The sequence below is a fragment of the Haematobia irritans genome, chromosome 1 (genome assembly GCF_050003625.1).
Source record: "Haematobia irritans isolate KBUSLIRL chromosome 1, ASM5000362v1, whole genome shotgun sequence".
Taxonomy (NCBI): Eukaryota; Metazoa; Arthropoda; class Insecta; order Diptera; family Muscidae; genus Haematobia; species Haematobia irritans.
Genome location: NC_134397.1, coordinates 194292369 through 194319627, shown reverse-complemented (window position 1 = coordinate 194319627; position 27259 = coordinate 194292369). Strand labels below are relative to the sequence as shown.

Sequence of the window (27259 nt, the reverse complement as noted above, 5' to 3'; positions counted from 1 at the left end):
AGCGATAAAATTTTGACAAAATTTTCTATAGAAATAAAATTTTGACAAAATTTTCGATAGAAATAAAATTTTGACAAAATTTTCTATAAAACTAAATTTTGACATAATTTTCTATAGCAATAAAATTTTGACAAAATTTTCTGTAGAAATAAAATCTTGAGAAAAATTTCTATAGAAATAAAATTTTGACAAAATTTTCTCTGGAAATAAAATTTTTGCAAAATTGTCTATTGTGACAAAATTTTTAATAGGAATAAAATTTTGACAAAATTTTCTATATTTTCTAATTTTGACAAAATTTTCTATGAAAATAGAATTTTGACAAATATTTCTATGAAAATAAAATTTTGACAAAATTTTCAATAGAATTTAAATTTTGACAAAATTTTCTATAGAAATAAAAGTTTGACAAAAATTTCTATAGAAATAAAATTTTGACAAAATTTTCTATAGTAATAAAATTTTGACAAAATTTTCGATAGAAATAAAATTTTGACAAAATTTTCTATAGTAATAAAATTTTGACAAAATTTTCTATAGAAATAAAAGTTTGACAAAATTTTCGATAGAAATAAAATTTTGACAAAATTTTCTATTGCAATAAAATTTTGACAAAATTTTCTATAGAAATAAAAGTTTGACAAAAATTTCTATAGAAATAAAATTTTGACAAAATTTTCTGTAGAAATAAAATTTTGACAAAATTTTCTATAGAAATAAAATTTTGACAAAATTTTCGATAGAAATAAAATTTTTGTAACAAAAATTTTTATAGAATTAAAATTTTGACACAATCTTCTATAGAAATAAAATTTTGAGAAAATTTTCTATAGGAATAAAATCTTGAGAAATATTTCTATAGGAATAAAATTTTAACAAAATTTTCTATAGAAATAAAATTTTGACAAAAATTCTATAGAAATAAAATTTTGACAAACATGTCTATTGTGGCAAAATTTTCTACAGAAATAAAATTTTGACAAAAATTTCTATAGAAATAAAATCTTGACAAAATTTTCTATAGAAATACAATTTTGACAAAATCTTCTAAGAAATAAAATTTTGGCAAAATTTTCTATAGTAATAAAATTTTGACAAAATCTTCTATAGAAATAAAATTTTGACAAAATTTTCTACAGAAATAAAATTTTGACAAAATGTTCTATAGAAATAAAATCTTGACAAAATTTTCTATAGAAATAAAATTTTGACAAAATTTTCTATAGAAATAAAAGCTTGACAAAATTTTCTATAGAAATACAATTTTGACAAAATCTTATAAGAAAAAAAACTTTGACAAAATTTTCTACAGAAATAAAATTTTGACAACATTTTCTATAGAAATAAAATTTTGAAAAATTTTCTATAGAAATTAAATTTTGACAAGATTTTCTGTAGAGATAAAATTTTGACAAAATTTTCTGTAGAAATAAAATTTTGACAAATTTTCTAAAGAAACACAATTTTGAAAAAATTTTCTAGAAATCAAATTTGGAAAAATTTTCTATAGAACTAAAATTTTGACAAAATTTTCTATAGAAATAAAATTTTGACAAAATTTTCTATTGCTATTAAACATGAAAATTAAATTTTAATAATGTATCTATCAAGGATAAGAGTCTCTTGAGCGATTATTCTTCTTACCCCGTCGTAATCATATATTCTTTATCCTTTGAGAATATTTAAAGTTTGAATGCTGTTTGCGCACTCTCTCTTTCTTTCTTGGTATCCTTTTAAAACGATTTATTTAATTAAGCTACAATTCCATAGGCAGCTTTCAACCGAAACTTAATGGTCAATATTTTCATTTCATATGAAACCAAAGTGATTTAATTAAAAAAGCAAGGAAACATAATCGAAAAAAAAAAAATAAACAAAGAAATCAACTTCGTTACAAGCAAAAGGATAACTATGTGTTTCGATTTTGATCGTAGTTGTGTTGGTGTTGGGAAAATGCTACAAGTATTGAAAGTGTACTCTACCAACATAAATCAATTTAATAAAATTGTTTCGTGTGTTTTTTATGCAGGCTGAAAGTTTCGAGAACCTTCTTCGCCAAAGTGGCGTCAAGTGTCCACAAGCACTTTCATGTTTCATGTTTCCACCTCTCCTCTCTCTCACGCCATGAAACCATGAATCTTGAAGCAAAATACTAACAATTCATCACTTGAGGACAATTTTGTTGTTACAAAACGAAAAAAAACGACAAAAAATATTACTAATACCATTAAGGGTGGTCCTTTAATCGATTATGAGAAATGTACGGCGAATATCTGACAGAGGTACAAAGACGACCCATGGGCCGCTTTAGAGTGAATATAATGAAGGTTTAAAAGAAACCAAAAAACTGAAACAACAGCTGTTCCAAGACATCCAAGACTGCGCTGAACTTTATACTTTAAACAACAACACTTCATTTTTGCAATTTAGATTTGTGAGAGATTTATTAGTTTTTGATTTCAATAAAACGAGTACTACAACACATGGTTTTGATGTTTGTAGACAAGAAGTATTTGGAAAATATCCAAATCGATTTTGGCTTTCTAAATTAAAAATTCAATTCATTTGATAAATAACCTTACACCTATGTGTTGCATTAAACGATACAAAATGAGGTTTCAAGCGCATATAATTGTTGACATGGGTGAAATCGAAAATAGGCGTTACCTCCCAAAAATTCCTAATTTAAATTAAATAAATTTTAGACATTTTTTATGCAAAAAAAAGACTTTAGTTACCAATGTTAGAATGATCCGATTTAGGCCAGATATACGGCGTTGTTTCTTTTTGAGAAAATTGTATTTTTCTAACATAGAAAATTTTGTCAACATTTTATTTCTATAAAAAATTTTATTTGTAAAAAAAAGAAAATTTTATCAAAATTTGATTTCTATAGAAAATTTAGTCAAAATTTGATTTCTATAGGAAATTTTGTTCACTTTTTATTTCTATAAAAAATTTTCTCAATATTTTATTTCTACGGAAAACTTTGTCCACATATTATTTCTATAGAAAATTGTGTCAAAATTTTATTTCTATAGTAAAATTTTTCAAAATTTTATTTCTATGTTTAGTTTTGTTAGTTGACCTTTGGAATTTTACAATTTTGGTATTATTCGTTTGGCTCATGTCTAACTAATCAGTTAGACATGAACTTTGTAAGGAGAAAGTCCATAATTTTGTAAAATATAATATCTCGCTGAAGATGATCACTGATGGTGTATTGAAATATCCGAGAACAGCAACATTTCAATAAAAAAGTAATGAAAAACAACAACACCAGCATTTTTCATTAGTCCACTTTATTTCTATAGAAAAACTTGTCAAAATTTTATTTCTATAATTTTTTTCTAAAGAAAAATTTTTCAAAATTTTATTTCTACAGAAAATTTTATCAAAATTTTATTTCTATAGAAAAAATTGTCAAAATTTTGTTCCTTTAGACAGTTTTTTCAAAATTTATTTTTATAGAAAATTTTGTCAAAATTTTATTTCTATAGAAAATTTTGTCAAAATTTTATTTATGTACAAAACTTTGCCAACATTTTATTTCTATAAAAAATTTTGTCAAAACTTTATTTCTAAAGAAAATTTTGTCAAAACTTTATTTCTAAAAAAAATTTTGTCAAAATTTTATTTCTATAGAGAATTTTGTCAAAATTTTATTTCTAAAGAAAATTTTGTCAACATTTTATTTCTGTAGTAAATTTTGTAAATTTTTTTTTCTATAGAAACATTTGTAAAAAATTTATTTCTATAAAAAAAATTGTCAAAATTTTATTTCCATAGAAAATTTTGTTCAAAGTTTATTTCCATAGAAAATTTTGTCAAAATTTTATTTCTTTAGAAAATTTTGCCAAAATTTTGTTTCTATAGAAAAATTTGTAAATATTGTATTCCTATAGAAAATGTTGTTAAATTTTTTTTTCTATAGAGAATTTCGTCAAAATTTTATTTCTATGCAAAATTTTATCAAAATTTTATTTCTATTGAAAATTTTGTCAAAATTTTATTTCTATAGCAAATGTTGTCAAAATTTTATTTGTATAAAATATTTTGTAAAACTTTTATTTCTATACAAAATTTTTTCAAAATTTTATTTCTATAAAAATTTTGTCAAAATTTTATTTCTATAAAAATTTTGTCAAAATTTTATTTGTATAGAAAATTTTGTCAAAATTTATTACTAAAGAAAATTTTGTCAAAATTATATTTCTATAGAAAATTTTGTCAAAATAGACAATTTTGTTAAAATTTTATTTCTATAGAAAATTTTGTCAAAATTTTATTTGTATAGAAAATTTATCTTAAAATTTAAATTCTATGGAAAATTTTGTCAAAATTTTATTCCTATAGAAGATTTTGTCAAAATTTTATTTCCATAGAAAATTTTGTCAAAATTTTATTCCTATAGAAAATTTTGTCAAAATAGACACATTTGTAAAAATTTTTTTTTCTATAGAAACATTTGTAAAAAAATTATTTCTATAAAAAAATTGTCCAAATTTTATTTCCATAGAAAGTTTTGTTCAAAGTTTATTTCCATACAAAATTTTGTCAAAATTTTATTTCTTTAGAAAATTTTGTCAAAATTTTATTTCTATAGAAAATTTTCTCAAGATTTTATTTCTATACAAAATTTTGTCAAGATTTTATTTCTATAGAACAAGTAAGGAAAGTCTAAAGTCGGGCGGGGCCGACTATATTATACCCTGCACCACTTTGTAGATCTAAATTTTCGATACCATATCACATCCGTCAAATATATTGGGGGCTATATATAAAGGTTTGTCCCAAATACATACATTTAAATATCACTCGATTTGGACACATTTAAGTTGGCTAATGTACTAGGGTGGAACACAATTTTAGTAAAAAAATATGGGAAACATTTAAATCTGAAGCAACTTTAAGGAAACTTCGCAAAAGTTTATTTATGATTTATCGCTAGATATATATGTATTAGAAGTTAAGGAAAACTAGAGTCATTTTTATAACTTTTCGACTAAGCAGTGGCGATTTTACAAGGAAAATGTTGGTATTTTGACCATTTTTGTCGAAATCAGAAAAACATATATATGGGAGCTATATCTAAATCTAAACCGATTTCAATCAAATTTGGCACACATGACTATATTACTAATTGTACTCCTAGTGCAAAATTTCAACAAAATTGGGCCAAAACTCTGGCTTCTGGGGCCATATAAAGCCATATCGGGCGAAAAATATATATGGAAGCTATATCTAAATCTGAACCGATTTCAATTAAATTTGGCACACATCACTGTAGTACCATTTGTACTCCTTGTGCAAAATTTCAAGCAAATCGGTATAAAACTCTAGCTGCTGGGTCCATATTAGTGCATATCGGGCGAAAGATATATATGGGAGCTATATCCAAACCTGAACCGATTTCTTCCAAAATCAATGGGGTTCTATTCTGACCCAAATTAGGAACATGTGCCAAATTTGAAGGCAATTGGACTTAAATTGCGACCTAGACTTTGATCACAAAAATGTGTTCACAGACAGAAGGACGGACGGACGGACGGACAGACGGACATGGTTATATCGACTCAGGGACCCACCCTGAGCATTATTGCCAAAGACACCATGTGTCTATCTCGTCTCCTTCTGGGTGTTACAAACATATGCACTAACTTATAATACCCTGTTCCACAGTGTGGCGCAGGGTATAAAAATTTTATTTCTATAGAAAATTTTGTCAAAATATACAATTTTGTCAAAATTTTATTTCTGTAGAAAATTTTGTCAAAATTTTATTTCTATAGGAAATTTTGTCAAAATAGACAATTTTGTTAAAATTTTATTTCTATAGAAAATTTTGTTAAAATTTTATTTCTATAGAAGATTTTGTCAAAATTTAAATTCTATGGGTAATTTTGTCAAAGTTTTATTCCTATAGAAGATTTTGCCAAATTTTATTTCTATAGAAAATTTTGTCAAAATTTTATTCCTATAGAAAATTTTGTCAAAATTTTATTCCTATAGAAAATTTTGTCAAAATTTTATTCCTATAGAAAATTTTGTCAAAATAGACAATTTTGTAGAAATTTTATTTCTACAGAAAATTGTGTCAAATATACAATTTTGTCAAAATTTTATTTCTATAGAAAATTTTCTCAAGATTTTATTTCTATACAAAATTTTGTCAAGATTTTATTTCTATAGAAAAATTTTATTTCTATAGAAAATTTTGTCAAAATTTTATTTCTGTAGAAAATTTGGTTAAAATTTTATTTCTATAGGAAATTTTGTCAAAATAGATAATTTTGTTAAAATTTTATTTCTATAGAAAATTTTGTTAAAATTTTATTTCTATAGAAGATTTTGTCAAAATTTTATTTCCATAGAAAATTTTGTCAAAATTTTATTCCTATAGAAAATTTTGTCAAAATAGACACTTTTGTAAAAAATTTATTTCTATAGAAAATTTTGTCAAAATATACAATTTCGTCAAAATTTTTATTCCTATGGAAAATTTTCTCAAGATTTTATTTCTATAGAAAATTTTGTCAAAATTTATTTCTATAGAAGATTTTGTCAAAATTTAATCTCTACAGAAAATTTTGTCAAAATTTAATTTCTATAGAAGATTTTGTCAAAATTTTATTTCCATAGAAAATTTTGTTAAAATTTTATTCCTATAGAAAATTTTGTCAAAATAGACAATTTTGTAAAAATTTTATTTCTATAGAAAATTTTGTCAAAATTGTATTTCTATAGAAAATTTTCTCAAGATTTTATTTCTATACAAAATTTTGACAAAATTTTATTTCTATAGAAAAATTTGTCAAAATTGTATTTCTATGGAAAATTTTGTCAAAATTTTATTTCTATGGAAAATTGTGTCTAAATTTAATTTCTATAAAAAATTTTGTCAAAATTTTATTTCTATAGGAAATTTTGTCAAAATAGACAATTTTGTTAAAATTTTATTTCTATAAAAACTTTTGTCAAAATTTTATTTCTATAGACGATTTTGTCAAAATTTTATTTCCATAGAAAATTTTGTTAAAATTTTATGCCTATAGAAAATTTTGTCAAAATAGACAATTTTGTAAAAATTTTATTTCTATAGAAAATTATGTCAAAATTTTATTTCTGTGGAAAATTTTGTCAAAATTTTATTTCTATAGCAAATTTTGTCCAAATTTTGTTTCTATAGGAAATTTTGTCAAAATTTTATTTCTATAGAAAATTATGTCAAAAATTTATTTCTATTGAAAATCTTGTTAAAATGTGATTTCTTTAGAAAATTTTCTCCAAATTTAAATCCTATAGAAAATTTTCTCCAAATGTTATTTCTATAGAAAATTTTTTAAAATTTTATTTCTATAGAAAATTGATGAACTTCTTAGTTGGAAAGGAATGGTGTGCAAAATCTACCATAACAACAAGACTTTTACCAATATACCAAACAGTAAAAAATCTACCAGTTTTGGTAGAAGCTTTGGAAAAGTTGGAAAGTTGATAAACAATTTTCATGGTCGTCCAAAACAGGCAAAATTTTATTTCTATAGAATTTTATTTCTATAGAAAGTTTTGTCAAGATTTTATTTCTATAGAAAATTTTGTCAACATTTTATTTCTATAGAATGTTTTGTCAAAATTTTATTTCTATAGAAAATTTTGTCAAAATTTTATTTCTATAGAAGTTTTTGTCAAAATTTTATCTCTACAGAAAATTTTGTCAAAATTTAATTTGTATAGAAAATTGTGTCTAAATTTAATTTCTATAAAAAATTTTGTCAAAGATTTATTTCTATAGGAAATTTTGTTAAAATTTTATTTCCATAGAAAATTTTATTTCTATAGAAGATTTTGTCAAAATTTTATTTCCATAGAAACTTTTGTCAAAATTTTATTCCTATAGAAAATTTTGAATAGACAAGTTTGTAAAAATTTTATTTCTATAGAAAATTTTCTCAAGATTTTATTTCTATACAAAGTTTTGACAAAATTTTATTTCTATAGAAAAATTTGTCAAAATTTTATTTCTATAGAGAATGTCGTCAAAATTGTATTTCTATAGAGAATGTCGTCAAAATTGTATTTCTATGGAAAATTTTGTCAAAATTTTATTTTTATTAAAAAATTTGTCAAAATTTTATTTCTATAGCAAATTTTGTCCAAATTTTAATTCTATAGAAAATTTTGTCAAAATTTTATTTCTATAGAAAAAGTTTTGGTAGAAATTTTGGAAAAGTTGGAAAGTTGATAAACAATTTTCATGTTAGTCCAAAGCAGGCATATTCCATGGATATTTGTAAGCAACGATGTCACATGATGGCATTGATAATTCTAACTACTTAGAAAACTGAATTTTAACTTTTTTTAATTCAAAATAAGCTACAAATAGTTTTAGGGATTTGAAATTTTCCTTGAAAAATTATTCTTAATCCTTCAACAATATATTTATTTTTCAACAATATTTTCATAAATTACTGCTATGTATATCCTATTTTGTTTTTCATCACAATGTGTTCACGAACATTGTGGTATAAAGTTTTTTTTTAGTTTTTTTAGCAAAACTAAAACCATTGGAAGTTTCAATAAAAATGCCTTACCTCCCTTGTGCAGTAAAGTTATGCTGTGTAGGAGTGATTCTATTGTGACGCTAAATATTTCAAGTAGCCATTTCGTGGGAGTCTAATGTTGTTCTGCTTGAAATCAACCAACCATCCATTAGTTATGGTTATACACGGGGTAGAAGGACAAACAAACTTAATTATTCATTTCACGCGTTATTCAAGTTAATTTAAATGCGTAACTTTATTGCCAGTATTAAAAAATGAAAACTGGTACAGAGTACGAATATTGGACATAATTCTTTGCTAGTGACACAAGTTGAGTGTTGGTGGAAATCTTGTATGTGACGCATTAAGCCTGATATCGCATCATAGCACTCATGTCCTATAAACATTTTAAAATGACATTTAATGTGCTGGAGGAAATCTAAAATATTTCTGGAAAAGGAAATGCCAAGGTTAACAAGCATTTACTTGGGGTCATTGGTGGTAGCACATCGTAGAAAATTGCCTTTTTCCCCGAAAAAAAATTAAATTTTGGACAATTAAATATGGCAAAAAAGATATTGCATTCAAAAATAAAGTTATTGGTAAAATAATTTGGCTGGATTAATTTTCTACTGCCATTTTAATTTTGCTTCATAAATTTCATATTAAATAACACTTATTTATAAAGTCCCAAAAAGACTCAAATCCATGTGTATTCAAATAAATATGAAATATGAATTTTAATATCTGTCATCATAATGCGGTATGATTAGAAATTCATAAGAAAAGTTTCCAATGTATTTGTTTTTTTTTTTTTTAAGAAAATTCCACATTCATATACTTAGAAACCCTAAGTATGTAAATTCAAGGATGAGAAATACATTTTGAATCCTTTTGATTACAAATGCAATGGTTATGCAAAAAGAAACATATGAAAAAAAAAATAACCGATTTCTGAAAAAAAATCTTGGAAATACTAAAAGAGTCGGTGGAAAGGAAAACATAAAAGAATGACCTCATTCATAAAATGCAAACGTATTGAAATCTCTTATTCTCTTTTCTAGCTTAGTACAATGGTGGTATGTCACCATATATATCTGCGAGGGTATGATAATTTAAATTTGTCATACATTTCCATTTTTTAGATATGCGGATATCCTCTCTACTCTTTCCAGTGTATACACATATAGGGCAATGGCAATAGATACCAAGAAGTGGTTGGGAGATGCCAGCCTTAGAAAAGGGTTCCATTCTTAAGTTTATAAAATTTAAATTTTTTAATCAACAATAGGTAGGAATGAAATAAATAAGTAGCCAACTGATATGGCTGCATAAAAATTGTCCCAAAAAATTCACACATAATTGGGACTTTTTCATTATGAAAAATTCCCCCCAAAAACTCGAGACCCCCCAAAAAAAGCTTTGTAGTTTGTATCCACAATTTGTGATCCGGGAGTAGTCGAAATTTAGATCGACTCCAATGAATTTTACATGGGCTTGTCATAACACGAAATCCGTTTTTGCATTACATTAAGAGTTGCTTTAGAAGTTAGTTCATTTAAATGAATAAATGAAAAAAAATACTAAAAAAATCACCAAATCTTACAAAAATGGTAGATTTTATACTGTTTGGTAGATTGGAAAATAAAATTTTTTAGAACTTTTCTATAGAAATAAAATTTTGACAAAATTTTCTATAGAAATAGAATTTTGACAAAATTTTCTATAGAAATAAAATTTTCACAAAATGTTCTATAGAAAAAAATTTAGACAAAATTTTCTATGAAAATAAAATTCTGACAAAATTGTCTATAGAAATAAAATTTTGACAAAGCCTTCTATAAAAATAAAATTTTGACAAAATATTCTATAGAAATAAAATGTTGACAAAATTTTCTATAGATATAAAATTTTAACTAAATTTTCTATAAAAAAAAAAAATTTGACAAAATTTTCTATGAAAATAAAATTCTGACAAAATTTTCTATAGAAATAAAATTTTGAAAAAATTTTCTATAGGAATCAAATGTTGACAAAATTTTCTATAGATATAAAATTCTAACAAAATTTTCTATAGAAAAAATTTTGACAAATTTTTTATAGAAATACAATTTTGACAAAATTTTATATAGAAATAAAATTTTAACAAAATTTTATATAGAAATACATTTTTGAGAAAATGTTCTATAGAAATAAAATTTTCACAAAATTTTCTATGGAAATAAAATTTTGACAAAATAATGTATGGAAATAAGATTTCGACAAAATTTTCTATAGAAAAAAAGTTATAATAATAAATTAATGATTTTTCAAGCTCGAGGTCTTTTTTTGAATATTTTATTTATTTTCCCAATATTTCGCGATTGTCATATTGAATCGCTTCTTCAGGGGATCTACAATAGATTTTAAGAAATTACATTTCATAAATATCACAGTATTAAAAACAATTATAAAATTTTAAATAAGTCTATAAATTATTTTCTTTTAGTCAATAATTATCTAAAGTCTAATAAATTAATGTTATTTTATAAATATCGGACGGATATATTTACATCACATTTTCAAATCATTTATTTATTATTATAACATAAAAACGGTCGAAGAAAATCAAAGAAAACAATAAAAAAAATGTTGACAAAATTTTCTTTGAAAATAAAATTCTGACAAAATTTTCTATAGAAATACAATTTTGACAAAGTTTTCTATAGAAGTAAAATTTTTTAAAAATTTTCTATAGAAATAAAATTTTGACAAAGTTTTCTGTAGAAAAAAAATTTTGACAAAATATTCTATAAAAAAAAAATTTCTGTAGAAATAAAATTTCGACAAAATTTTCTATAGAAATAAAATGTTGACACAATTGTGTATAGAAGAAAAGTTTTGACACAATTTTCTATAGAAATAAAATTTTGTAAAAAAATTCTATAGAAGTAAAATTTTGACAAAGTTTTTTATAGAAATAAAATTTTGAGAAATTTTTCTATGGAAATAAAATTTTGACAAAATTTTCTGTAGAAACAAAATTTTGACAAAATAATCTATAGAAAAAAAATTTCTGTAGAAATAAAATTTCGACAAAATTTTCTATAGAAGTAAAATTTGGACAAAATTTTCTATAGATATAAAATTTTAACAAAATTTTCTATAAAAAAAATTTTTGACAAAATTTTCTATTAAAATAAAATGTTCACAAAATTTCCTATAGAAATAAAATTTTCTGCAGAAATAAAATTTCGACAAAATTTTCTATAGAAATAAAATGTTGACAAAATTTTCTAGAAATTAAATTTTGACAAAAGTTTCTATGAAAATAAAATTCTGACAAAATTTTCTATAGAAATAAAATTTTGACAAAATTTTCTATAGAAATAAAATTTTGACAAAATTTTCTATAGAGATAATTTTTTTTTTTAAATTTTCTGTAGAAGTATAATTTTGACAAAATTTTCTATAGAAAAAAATGTTTTAAAAATTATCTGTAGAAACAAAAATTCTGTAGAAATAAAATTTTCTGTTGAAATAAAATTTCGACAAAATTTTCTATAGAAATAAAATGATTCTATAGAAATAAAAAACAAAATATTTTATATTAATAAAATTTTTCTATAGAAATTAGATTTTGACAAAACTTTCTATAGAAATAAAATGTTGACAAAATTTTCTATAGAAAGAAAATGTCTATAGACATAACATTTTGACAAAATTTTCTATAGACATAAAAATTTTGTAAAAATTTTCTATAGAAGTAAAATTTTGGCAAAATTTTTTATAGAAATAAAATTTTGAGAGATTATTCTATAGAAATAAAATTTTGACAAAATTTTTTGTAGAAACAAACATTTTACAAAATATTCTATAGAAAAAAATTTTCTGTAGAAATAAAATTTCGATAATATTTTCTATAGAAATAAAATGTTGACAAAATTTTCGATAGAAATAAAATTTCTATAAACATAACATTTTGACAAAATTTTCTATAGACATAACATTTTGACAAAATTTTCTAAAGAAATAAAATTTTGTAAAAATTTTCTATAGAAGTAAAATTTTGACAAATTTTTTATAGAAATAAAATTTTGAGAAATTTTTCTATAGAAATAAAATTTTGACAAAATTTTCTCTAGAAACAAAATTTTTAAAAAATATTCTATAGAAAAAAATTTTCTGTAGAAATAAAATTTCGACAATATTTTCTATAGAAATAAAGTGTTGACAAAATTTTCTATAAAAAAAAATTTTGACAAAATTTTCTATAGAAATAAAATTTCTATAGACATAATTTTGACAAAATTTTCTATAGACGTCACATTTTGACAAAATTTTCTATAAACATAAAAATTTTGACAAAATTTTCTATAGACATAAAAATTTTGACAAAATTTTCTATAGACATAAAAATTTTGACAAAATTTTCTATAGAAATAAAATATTGACAAAATTTTCTATAGAAAAAAAATTTTGAAACAATTTTCCATAGAAATAAAATTTTGTAAAAATTTTCTATAGAAGTACAATTTTGACAAAATTTTTTATAGAAATAAAAACTTCGACAAAATTTTCTATAGAAATAAAATGTTGACAAAATTTTCTAGATATAAAATTTTTACAAAATTTTCTATTGACATAACATTTTGACAAATTTGTCTATAGACATAAAAATGTTGACAAAATTTTCTATAGACATAAACATTTTGACAAAATTATCTATAGAAATTAAATTTTGACAAAATTTTCTACACAAATAAAATTTTGCCAAAATTTTCGATAGAAATAAACTTTTGACAAAATTTTGTATAGAAATAAAATTTTGTCAATTTTTTTTTTGAAATAAAATTTTACCAAAATTTTGTATAGAAATAAAATTTTGACAAATTTTTATAGAAATAAAATGTTGACAAAAATTCTGTTGAAATAAGATTTTGACAAAATTTTCTATAGAAATAAAATTTTGTAATAATTTTCTATTGAAGTAAAATTTTGACAAATTTTTTTATAGAAATAAAATTTTGAGAAATTTTTCTATAGAAATAAAATTTTGACAAAATTTTTTGTAGAAACAAAATTTTTACAAAATATTCTATAGAAAAAATTTTTCTGTAAAATTTTGACAATTTTTTTATAGAAATAAAATGTTGACAAAAATTCTATTGAAATAAGATTTTGACAAAATTTTCTATAGAAATAAAATTTTGATAAAATTTTCTATAGAAATAAACTTTTGGCCAAAAAAATGTCCAAAATAATCTTCAATTTTCGTGTTCTATTGAATATTCCTTATACCATATCCCGTTTTTAAATTCCATTGTATCAACCTTTTGCGTGAGCTATAGTATCTGACTATGTAAGCGTATTTTCCCTATCTTAGCTTCAGGGTTTGTGGTTTTACTTTAAAAGCAAAGTTAAAAGTTGATATTACAAAAACATACAGAGATAAATAGCTGTTGGCTATTAAATGGTCTCGATATGAGATTTTATGCTGACATAAGTAAAAATGGAAAGTAAAAAAACGAACATAACCCTGTCATTTTCATTTGCTCACAGATAGAAAGAAACTCTATGAAAGTCACATACAAATCCATAATTTTAAATATGCATTTACAAAGAGGTTGAAAATAGCAATCACGGTTGTCACAATTGGTACAATTCTATCAAAAGTGGTAGATTTTTACTGTTCGCAAACTATTCCACTCCAACTAAGAGGTACTAATATGAAAATAAAATTTTGACAAAATTTTCTATTTTGACACAATTTTCTATATAAATAAAATTTTGACAAAATTTTCTATACAAATAAAATTTTGACAAAATTTTCTATATAAATAAAATTTTGACAAAAATTTCAATAGAAATAAAATTTTGACAAAATTTTCTATAGAAATACTATTTTGACAAAATTTTCAATAGAAATAAAATTTGGACAAAATTTTCTATAGAAATAAAATTTTGTCGAAATTTTTTAAAGAAATAAAATTTTGACTAAATTTTCTTAAGAAATAAAGGTTTTACAAAATTTTCTATAGAAATAAAATTTTGGGCAAATTTTTCTATTGATATAAAATTTTGGCAAAATTTTATATACACAGAAAAAAAAGTGTCTCGTAAATTTAAGAAGATTTTTATAATAATTTATTACATGAATTTTCCAGAATTTTAGTTCATTTTTCGTATCTTCAACGAAAATTAACTACTCGAAAGGAAATTTTACAAATTCTAAGTAGCAATCGTTTAGTTCATGGCCTACAAAATACGATGGAAATTTCCTTAAAAAATTTCTTAACTGGTAGTTAAAAATTCGTTTGTCATGCTATAAAACTACTTGTGAAATGTAAAGTATTTTCTAAATAATAAGTGCAATTTACTATAAGATTTTTTTGTATGAGAAAATATTTTTTTACGAAAAATGAACTTGAAAGTGGATAGCAATTTCTTACTGACAATTCCTATAGTTAATAATTGTTGGCAAAAAATTACCCAATGAAATATTTTTAGTTCACATGTAATTAAATTTATAGACATTTTCGTCAAAAATGGTAGATAACATTTCATGAAAATTTTGCAAATTTTAAGTTAAACGTTTCATCGTTAATAAACTGGTGTGCCTTTACGAATATTATTCTTAGAGTAAATTGTCAGCAGATGCGATGAACTAATGCATAGTACAGAGATCTTTATCGGCATAGTGGAATGTGATTAATGTAAAGATGATGTTACTTGAGTTTTGTTGTGTATACATGAGCGTGGGGTTGTTTTTATTTTTGTTCATTTAGTGGTTTGTGTGTGTGTTTGTTATTCGTGGATGGTTTATTTGGCTGGATGAGGTGTTGTTTTCAATAAAGGCACATGTGTTTTTGTTGTTGTAGGGATGTTTTGGCTTTGCTTGGTTTTGTTTGGCATGCTTCAGTTGTATAGTTGGCGTTGGCGTGGGTTGTTGCATCTTTTAAGCAGGTATGCAACGGAAATATAAAGGCATGGAATATTTTGTATTTTTGAGACATATATTGGTGTTTGTTTATAAACCTTTTAAATGAAAGTTATTAATATTTTAACGGTAGTTTAGAAAAAAGTTATTAAGAATATTTAGGAAAATATGTTGAAATTGAAAGTGTATTGAAATTTTTATTATTCAATGTAAAAAAATAATATTCAATTCCAGATGAATTTGGAAAATTTTTGTAATATCCCAGCGTATAGTTTAGTCATAAATTGGTAAGTATTTTTTAATATGGCTTTCTTTTAAAAATAATTAAAAAAAATTAATTAACAAATAATAATATACATAATATTATTTGTTAATTAATTTTTTTGGATACCAGTTTAATGTTTTTCTTTGTTGTAAAACCAATATTTAATTTCAGAGCAACTCCAGATGGATTCGAACAAATTTAAAAAATAGAGAATTGGTAAGTTTTCTTTTACAAATTGGCTTTCTTTCAACTAGAATATTTACATTTTTATCATCAAAATACCTTATTTTAGTATTAATACCTTATTTTAGTATTTTTTTAATCAATTTTTGTTAAACCAATGTAATATTTTTAATGTAAAAAACAAATATTTAATTTCAGAATAACCCCTTAAAAATTTGGAAAAATTTTTAGTACTAAAGGAGTAAGGAGCTTGTAATTTAATAGTGAATTGGTAAGGATTCTTTGACTTTCTTTTAACCCTGGACAGTCATCCCTATTTTTTGTACATTAACGTCATCCTTCGTCATTTTGACTACGGCTCATTTCAAGACGCTATCATTTTCATCGTGAGCGAAAAAGTGAACCAAACTTGAGTTTGTTTTCTTATTCAATTTGGTTTTAAGTAGTATAAAGCAAAAATTCATAAAACGGTCGAATTAGTATAATTTAAATTTACCATTTCCCAATAGACTAAAATGCATTTTAAATCGAAAATGAAATGTCGTCATTTTGACGAATGTTAACCAGAATATTTGTTTTTTTTTTATCCATATTATTATTTTTTCCATTAGATTTTTTAGAAACCTATTTAATAATTGTATTTAATGTAAAAAATAAATATTTAATTTCAGAGTAACCCAAATATATTTCCCCTCAGCGTACAATTTAATAGAGAATTGGTAAGTTTTATATTAAAACTTTGGCTTTCTTTCAAGTAGAATATTTATTTTATTATATCCTTCACATCGATAACAACACAGTTTTATGAGTTTATATAGAATACTTCATTATTTCTCTAATTGTTTCAGGTATAAATTTTATGAGATACGTTTTCCAAAGAAAAGTTGAATTCCTTACACCATTTGATAAAATGCCTCCAAATATGGTAAGTTACAAGCTAAAATGATGAATTAAAAAACTATATTTCATTACATGGTGTTAATTTTTAACAAGTTTCATTATTGCTTCCATTTTTTCCAGCAAGATATGTGAAAAATTACCTACGATGAATAAAAAAAGGATAAGTCAAAATGTCCAAACAGCGAGTTCAAATGAACTACTCTCTGTTCCACGAGGTCATCATTTTTATTCACAAAAAACATTGTATTAAGAACTTTCATCATAAGTTTTTATAATAAAGTACTTTTGCTTAAAGAAAGTTTAATTTTAACGTATGAAAATGTTCATAATAGTAAAACGGTTTGTTGTTCCTTTAATTATTTAATTTCTCTGTACTGTGGAATGATTGATTTAAAAATAGTTTAGTCGTCGACATTTTAAAGAGACTGTTAACCAATTTTTATTATCGGGTTTCCCAAAAAATAAGCAAGTAAACCAAACTAATACTGACTTGTTAACTTGGTAGGGGTATATAAATCTTATGGCGTTGTAAAAATGAACTAAAATACAATGTTATAGATGAACTAAAATTTAATAGAATTATAAACTAGACAAGTTGAAAAAAATCTTAAGGGCTAAATCATGGTCAATATTACTACAGTTTAGTTCATTTTGCAATGGAAAAGGGTTCACTGTTTTTTCAGTGTAGAAATAAATTTTTGACAAAATAAAATCTTTGTGTTTGATAGTTTATTGGTAAAATGTTCTCCAAATTTTGATAGATTATTTTTAGCTCGAGTGACAAACGTGGATCCATGTAAACTTTTTTTGAGTGTGGTGTGAAACAAATAGCACGAGTCTGTGGAAATTTTCAAATACAAAATATAATAATAATAATAAAATAAACTAATGATTTTTGTAATAGATTTTAATTTAGCATCAGTTTTCCCTGATGATTAAAACTTCATTTACTCAATGAAATCCTTCCTCAATTTCACATTCATAAACATTATAATTAAACTTTTTTCTTTATTTTAAATTCCATATATTAATATTTAAAATGTTTTCGAGCCATCCAGGCGGGTTGGCAGTTAATGGCATGGACATTTATTGCTAAATAAGCGTTTCCATTTCAATTAATATTAATGAAATTAAATTCACTTGAAATCTCTCTACCGCCAGTGGGTATTAATCTTGCCTGTCCAATATGACAGGAGACATGAGATGAAAGGGAATTAGATGTGGGACCTTGTAATGATTGTAAAACAATTCAACATTTAATGGCCCCATAATGTTGAACATTTTTTACTGTGAGGGGAATAGGCTGAGAGTATTTTAGGTTGATATGAAGACCAGTATAAAAATCCGACATTTTTATTGTTTTTTCTGTTCTGTTCTGTTTTTTTTTTTGTTGCTCTTGTTGCTGTTATACTGTTATTAGCACATTAAGCCATTATGAGGGTTAGTAAAATGTTCCTACGCAGCATGATTGCGAAGGACGTGTTGTAGCCTATGGCTAGTTGACATTTGATTTGAGCGAGGTATAAATGGGTAGGCCAACATAAAAAAAAAACCCTGTTGAAATTTGAAAATTTTATATTAAAGGCTATGAAGAACAACATTGTGAATGTACACGAGGAGTTTGCAAATTGACCAGTGCTAATGAATTACACTACCTGTACATCATTTAACATGGAAATAAGGTCATCATCATAATATCGCTTAAGTTTATTACGAGATTTTTAATATCAAAGGTTTTGTAGGAAAGAGTTATTTATTACACACAAATAAAGTAGAAATGGATCTAAAGATTTGGAACCGAGCCAAAGGACTGTCACTATACCTAACCTAGCCTCACCTAAATCAAGTATACAGATCTTACTTAGGTTAGGTTAGGTTAGGTTAGGTGGCAGCCCGATATATCAGGCTCACTTAGACTATTCAGTCCATTGTGATACCACATTGGTGAACTTCTCTCTTATCACTGAGTGCTGCCCGATTCCATGTTAAGCTCAATGACAAGGGACCTCCTTTTTATAGCCGAGTCCGAACGGAGTTCCACATTGCAGTGAAACCACTTAGAAGAGCTTTGAAACCCTCAGAAATGTCACCAGCATGGGATAATCCACCGCTGAAAAACTTTTGGTGTTCGGTCGAAGCAGGAATTGAACCCACGACCTTGTGTATGCAAGGCGAGCATGCTAACCATTGCAACACGGTGGCAATGTTGGCAACATTTTCTATAGAAATAAAATTTTGACAAAATTTTCGATGGAAATAAAATTTTGACAAAATTTTCTATAGAAATAAAATATTGACAAAATTTTCTATCGAAATAAAATTTTGACAAAACTTTCTATAGAAATAAAATTTTTGCAAAATTTTCTATAGAAATAAAATTTTTGCAAAATTTTCTATTCTACATTTCTATTGACAAAATTTTCTATACAAATAAAATTTTGACAAAATTTTTTATAGGAATGAAATGTTGACAAAATTTTCGATAGAAATAAAATAAAATTTTGAGAAAATTTTCTATAGAAATAAAATTTTGACAAAATTTTCTATAAAAAATAAAATTTTGACAAAATTTTCTATAAAAAATAAAATTTTTACAAAATTTTCTATAGAAATAAAATTTTGACAAAATTTTCTATAGAAATAAAATGTTGACAAAATTTTCTAAACAAATAAAATGTTGACAAGATTTTCTATAGAAACAAAATTTTGACAAAATTTTCTAAAGAAATAAAATTGTGACAAAATTTTCTTTAGAAATAAAATTTTGGCAATTTTTTCTACAGAAGTAAAATTTCGACACAATTTGTTACAGAAATCAAATTTTGACAAAATTTGCTATAGAAATAAAATTTTGAGAAAATTTTCTATAGAAATAAAATTTTGGCAAAATTGTCTATAGAAATAAAATTTTGGCAAAATTGTCTATAGAAATAAAATTTTAACAAAATTCTATAAATTTCTATAAAAAATAAAATTTTGGCAAAATTTTCTATAGAAATAAAATTTGACAAATTTCTATAAAAAAGAAAATTTTGCCAAAAATTTTTATAAAAAAACAAACTTTTGACAAATTTTGACTTTGGCCTCACGACAATATTTGTTTCAGTGTGGGGGCTATATGTCCGATATGAACCATTTGCAATACCATTACAATACTATTACATCAATAACAACTACTTACGCCAAGTTTTAAGTCGATAGTTAGCGTGGTTTCAACAGACGAACGGACGGATGGACATCGCTCGATCTACTCAGAATTTCACCACAACCCAGAATATATACATATATACTTTCTGGGGTCTTAGACCAATATTGCGATATGTTACAAACAGAATGACAAAGTTAATATTCCCCCCATCCTATGGTGGAGGGTATAAAAAGGTCAAAACCTTAAGGTCGAAGTAAGCATTTTTGTAAGTATTGCTATTTTTTTTTGCTCTTTGTAGGATACAATTAATTGCTCTAAATAATCTGCCCAAAAGAAAAACTCTAATGAATGTCTCTTTATTTCAAGCAATAAAGAAAATTTTACATTAACCCTCTAAAGGGGAAAGCTTTTAATGAAATCGACAAAAAACTCATTTAGATATAAAAGTTGAAACAGATTTATAAAAGAGACCTTACTAGATTTTATCAAATCAAATTTTCTTATTTTGTTTTACTGGATGATAAACCCAGAATGATTTCATGATTTGAACAAAACAAAATACATGGGACCTTTAGAGGGTTAACAGTGGCAAAAATGTTTATTTTTTGAAATAATAAAAAGAAAATGATTATTTATTGTTCTCTACAATTGATGGATAATAACAATGTGATTCGTAATATAGCAGGGCAAAAAAACACCATAAATGCTACATTTCCCACCCCCCGAACTACAAACAAAAAATGAAGGCAATCCAAATTGGATATAAATAAATAAATAAATGAACTAAAACGAGCTGAATTGGTTTCTTTTGAGGAGAGCACAATCAAACAAAAAAAAACACATTTGCCAATGCCAATAGAAGATTTTCCACAACTTGCAAAGATAGCAGGCAATTTACATTTGGATAAATTGGAATAACAATAACGAGGCTGTGTAGATTCCCACCAATGCCTCAAGTGACTAGAGCTCTTTTTCCAACCATCTTGAATGGAAGAATATCATTTAGCCATAATAATCATCAGCTCCTTCATATCGTCGTCTTCATTTGGTTGGCATTTCAATTTTATTTTTGTGTTTATAAACTTTTATTGTGAGTGCTTTACAAAAAAGGAAGAGTGCTGATTGAGGGTATTTTTTTAAATGGTTTCTATAAAGTAAAATTGTTTTGAATTATTGCCACGGAAATTTTAGTTTTGCAGTTGTTGAAATATTTAATCAATGGGCGTATCAAATGTATTTTTCAATATTTAAGTGCTAGAAGTGATTTAAATAAAAATTATTGTTTTGATGATGATAGACTCTGCGAGAGAAGGATGGACGAACAGCCATAGTGGGATTGGCTCAGGAGATAATACCCTGCCAATATTTCTGTGTATATCTACACAGAGTGGCTGGTGTATAGTGCAAACAACTTAAGGTTGCTATCATTTCAAAACATCAGTTTGTCATAAGTAACATTTGTGTTCCTTCTTTTATAATAGACATCAATCAGTTGATAATCAATTACATTTGCCATAACCACAATTTTGCCATTACTTTGAGAATTCCGAAAGATAAACAAATCAATGAAAAGACATTCAAATATTCTGCAGTTGAATATACATTTGTGAGTGCAATTGAAATTTGAATAATTAATGCACTTCACTGATTTATTTGAACATTCGCCAAGAATAAATATTTCGAGTAAATATTTCATGCAAATTTCACTTTGCAAAAATTTTCACAAGCTGTGTTAGTTATGGAAAATTTCTTTGGATGAAATGTTCTCAGGAATAAATTAAATAATGGGTGGTTGTCCTTGTGCTATTTAATTATATTGAAGATGTAGTCGAGTGTTTGTATAATAAAATATCGAAACTTACTATAAGGTATTCACTATAGCAAAAAGGTAAAACGCATGAGGACAGATATGCCACAAGTACTGGAGTTAACTTGTTGTGCATTTTTGTGCATGTGTGCGGCCAATGAACTTTATACCCCTGCTTAGTTCACAAAATGTTTGAGACATACTTAAAAAAAGATAATTTCATTAGACTGTGGAAATTTTGACATACTTTTCTATACAAAAAAATATTTTTGACAAAATTTCTATAGAAATAAAATTTTGTTAACATTTTCTATAGAAATAAAATTTTGACAAAATTTTCTGTAGAAATAAAATTTTGACAAAAATTTCTGTTGAAATAAAATTTGGACAAAATTTTCTATAGAAATAAACTTTTGACAAAATTTTCTATAGAAATAAAATTTTGACAAGATTTTCTATAAAAATAAAATTTTGACAAAATTTTCTATGGAAATCAAATTTTGACAAAATTTTCTATAGAAATAAAATTTTGACAAAATTTTCTATAGAAATAAAATTGTGAGCAAATTTTCTATAGAAATAAAATTTTGCCAAAAATTTTCTATAGCAATAAAATTTTGACAAAAATTTTCTATAGCAATAAAATTTTGACAAAATTTTCTATAGAAATAAAATTTTGACAAAATTTTCCATAGAAATAAAATTTTGACAAAATTTTCTATAGAAATAAAGTTTTGTCGAAAATTTTCTATAGAAATAAAATTTGGACAAAATTTTCTATAGAAATAAAATTTTGTCAAAAAATTTCTATAGAAATAAAATTTTGACAAAATTTTCTCACAAATAAAATTTTGCCACAATTTTTTATAGAAATAAAATTTTGACAAAATTTTCTAGAGATATAAAATTTTGACAAAATTTTCTATAGAAATAAAATTTTTACACAATTTTCTATAGAAATAAAATTTTCACAAAATTTTCTATAAAAAAAAATTTTGACAAAATTTTCTAAACAAATAAAATTTTGACAAAATTTTCTATAGAAATAAAATGTTGACAAACTTTTCTATAGAAATAAAATTTTGACAAAAATTTCTAAAGAAATAAAATTTTGACAAAATTTTCTATAGAAATAAAATTTTGACAAAATTAATTACCACATTCCTCATCAGAATCCTCTACTGGCAGTAAAACTATCAACCAATTATCAGAATAAATTCAGGCAGTCCAATAAACAAAATTTTCCATAGAAATAAAATTTTTACACAATTTTCTATAGAATTTATTTCTATTTTGACAAAAATTTCTATAGAAATAAAATTTTGAAAAAATTTTCTATACAAATAAAATTTTGACAAAATTTTCTATAGAAATAAAATTTTTACACAATTTTCTATAGAAATACAATTTTTACACAATTTTCTGTAGAAATAAAATTTTTACACAATTTTCTGTAGAAATAAAATTTTAACAAAATTTTCTATAGAAATAACATTTTGACAAAATTTTCTATAGAAATAAAATTTTGACAAAATTTTCTATAGAAATAAAATTTTGACAAAATGTTCTATAGAAATAAAATTTTGACAAAATTTTCTATAGAAATACAATTTTGTCGACAATTTTCTATAGAAACAAAATTTTTCACAATTTTCTATAGAAATAAAATTTTTACAAAATTTTCTATAGAAATAACATTTTTACAAAATTTTCTATAGAAATAAAATTTTGACAGAATTTTCTATAGAAATAAAATTTTGACAGAATTTTCTATAGAAATAAATATTTGACAATTTTTTCTATAGAAATACATTTTTGACAAAATTTTCTATAGAAATAAAATTTTGACAAAATTTTCTATAGAAATAAAATTTTGACAAAATGTTCTATAGAAATAAAATTTTGACAAAATTTTCTATAGAAATAAAATTTTGGCAAAATGTTCTATAGAAATAAAATTTTAACAAAATTTTCTATAGAAATAAAATTTTGAAAAATTTTCTATAGAAATAAAATTTTGAAAAATTTTCTATTGAAATAAAATTTTGAAAAATTTTCTATAGAAATAAAATTTTGAGAAAATTTTCTATAGAAATAAAATTTTGCCAAAAATTTTCTATAGAAATAAAATTTTGACAAAATTTTCTATAGAAATAAAATTTTGACAAAATTTTCTATAGAAATAAAACTTTGACAAAATGTTCTATAGAAATAAAATTTTGACAAAATTTTCTATAGAAATAAAATTTTGTCGAAAATTTTCTATAGAAACAAAATTTTTCACAATTTTCTATAGAAATAAAATTTTGACAAAATTTTCTATAGAAATCAAATGTTGACAGAATTTTTTATAGAAATAAAATTTTGACAAGAGTTTCTATAGAAATAAAATTTTGACAAAATTTTCTATAGAAATCAAATGTTGACAGAATTTTTTATAGAAATAAAATTTTGACAAGAGTTTCTATAGAAATAAAATTTTGACAAAATTTTTATAGAAATAAAATTTTGACAAAATTTTCTATAGAAATAAAATTTTGACAAAATTTTCTATAGAAATAAAATTTTGACAAAATTTTCTATAGAAATAAAATTTTGGCAAAATGTTCTATACAAATAAAATTTTGACAAAATTTTCTAAAGAAATACAATTTTGACAAAATTTTCTGTAGAAATAAATTTTTAACAAAATTTTCTATAGATATAAAATTTTTACAAAATTTTCTATAGAAATCAAATTTTTACACAATTTTCTATAGAAATAAAATTTTTACAAAATTTTCTATAGAAATAAAATTTTGCCAAAAATTTTCTATAGAAATAAAATTTTTACAAAATTTTCTATAGAAATAAAATTTGTACGAAATTTTCTATAGAAATAAAATTTTTACACAATTTTCTATAGAAATAAAATTTTGACAAAATTTTCTATAGAAATAAAATTTTGACAGACTTGTCTATAGAAATAAAATGTTGACAGAATTTTCTATAGAAATAAATATTTGACAATTTTTTTATATAGAAATAAATTGTTGACAAAATTTTCTATAGAAATAAAATTTTTACAAACTTTTCTATAGAAATAAAATTTTGACAAAAGTTTCTATAGAAATAAAATTTTGACAAAATTTTTTATAGAAATAAAATTTTGACAAAATTTTCTATATATAGAAATCGTGTTTTCCTTCCTGACGCAATAACTCCAGAACGCACGAACCGATTTCCATGCTTTTGCATTCGGTGGAAAGGTCTCGGGCTCCGTGAGGTTTGTAGCAAAGATAATTCAAGAAAAGTTTCAACGAAAATGCGGGAAAATCTTTTTTACATACAGCGCACGTTACAAATATTTATGATTTGAATTCATCGCAGTTGCTTTTGTTATAAAATAATTTTATTTTTTAACATGAAAAATGTTCCGAGAACGTAGAGTGTAATCATGTGGTGATAATCGGGTACCTCATTTTTTGATATCTGGTGGGGGATAGGGACATCCCTCTTGCCCGAATTTTTTAAAATTTCACCCAAATCGAAGGAAGGTTAGGGGTGATGTCTAGACAAAGAACAGCTACTTTATATTTCGATATTTGGTTGCGGAGAACCCCTTTATACGACGTTTGTTTACAGTACTGTAAAAAAGTAAAAATTCTTTAATTTACTTGAGATTTACAGAGAACACGCCGTGGGGTTATGCATTTATTATTTATTACCCAATATTTTAATATTTGGACGGAAAGGAAGACATCCCCCTGCCCAACTTTTTGAAAATTGGAACAAAATTATCCGATTTGCTTGAAATTTTCAGGGAAGGTGGAAGAGGGTGTCTAGGCAAAGAACAGCTACTTTATTTTTTGATATTTGGTCGAGGATGGGGCCTCTCCTTTGTCCTTTGTACTGTGAAAAAATAAAATTTGTCGACTTACTGAAATTTTACGGAGAACTTGGGGGAGATTATGAAATTTATATGAGGAATAAGATTTTTTAATATTTGCTCTGTTAAAAATAAAAGGGCACATGGAGACCTCCTTTCTCCTCAAGTCTATACCGTGAAACAATTAAACTTTTTTAACAATTTATTTGAAATTTACAAAGGCCGTAGGAAATATATGAAATCAATATGGTGTACTTTATTTTTAGGTATTTGGACGGGAACCTTCTCCTTGCCCTACACCATGAAACTTGAAGGAAAGTTTACAGATTTGCTTGAAATTTGCAGAGAAAGTGGCGTCTCTTTATAAAAAATAGAGCAAAATCTAACCTTCTCCGATTTACTTGGAATTGGGAGAAGATGATAAAATTTATACAGGGTACATGATTTTTCGATGTCTGCTTGGAGATGAGGAATAGTGAAGTTGGGTAGTTTGTGAAATGAATATAGGGTACGTGAATTTACGATATCTGGTCGGGGAGAAGCGAAGGAGGGGGGTTCCCTTTTGCCAGATTTTTTGAAAAATTTGTTGAAAATGGAAAGTAGACAATTGTTGCTAAATGGGAGCTCTGTACATAGTTTTATGATATTCCACAGGTTTCGGCCTTTTCTTTGTAAAAAAATTAAATAATGCTAAAAAATACGAATATATTTTTTTCGAATCTTCCATAGTATTAAAATAACAAAGTACTATTTTAAATTTAGTGAAGATCCAATAAAAAAATTTCGCCCAAGACCTGGTATGAATGTTGATCTTCATAATTCTTTGTATGTGTTATCTGTCGCTATGAGTTTGAGGGAAATCAAATCACCTCGTACCAATCTAACCTACCATCCCATAATTTTAATATTTTTCGCGTACAATTTCTTAAAATGATTTCCATTCATTTACCTACAGTTAATATGATAATAATAGAAATAGATCAACTAAAATATTACACAAGGACATTTTCCCATTGTTTGAATATAGGCGGCATGCACTTGTGCCACAGTTTTTTCACTCTTTAAAAAAATCGTGCATTCATCGCGTAAGTGAATGAATGCGATCACAATGGTCCATTTTACCTTTACATTTGAATAATGAGACAAAAACAAGAGAAAACGAGAAGAATAAAAAAAAAATAACAACGAACAAAAACACAATCACCTAGAGATGGTCTACGAAATTTATACGAAAGAACTTTGCCTGAATATCCAATGTGGCCCGGTTAGGGCACATAATCCTAAATCCATTGAAAGATTGCAAGCGTAAACGTTGTATGCCATAACCATGACCTTCCAAGTGTGAAACAATAAAGAAAATGTGTGTAATACTCGTATCATGAGATGATGTAAATTAAATACACCAGGATGAAGGGACTGGAGCGCTAGCAGAGCGTGGTAAGTTTAAAACATAACCGGAAGAAACAAATTCTCGACAATGTCACCGGAATTATTTAATACTATTTTTTTATAGATCCACCCCCAAGATGTGAAGCATTCTATGTTTGTCATTCTGTTGGTAACACATCTCATTATTAATTTGAAAATTTTATTCCTATAGAAAATTTTCTGAATATTTTATTTCTATAG

The 27259-nt window shown here is 24.1% G+C and overlaps 1 protein-coding gene and 1 long non-coding RNA gene across 10 annotated transcripts in view; one reads left to right on the top strand and one right to left on the bottom strand.

Moving 5' to 3' along the window:
* The window catches only part of LOC142222327 (CUB and sushi domain-containing protein 3), an 839952-nt gene that overhangs the window by 321573 nt on the left and 491120 nt on the right, over positions 1–27259 (bottom strand). The gene's annotated exons all lie outside the window — the stretch shown is intronic.
* On the top strand, positions 15692–16178 carry LOC142219829 (uncharacterized). The gene is made up of 3 exons (XR_012717795.1): positions 15692–15746; positions 15896–15940; positions 16106–16178. It is a non-coding gene; the product is annotated as an uncharacterized LOC142219829 (long non-coding RNA).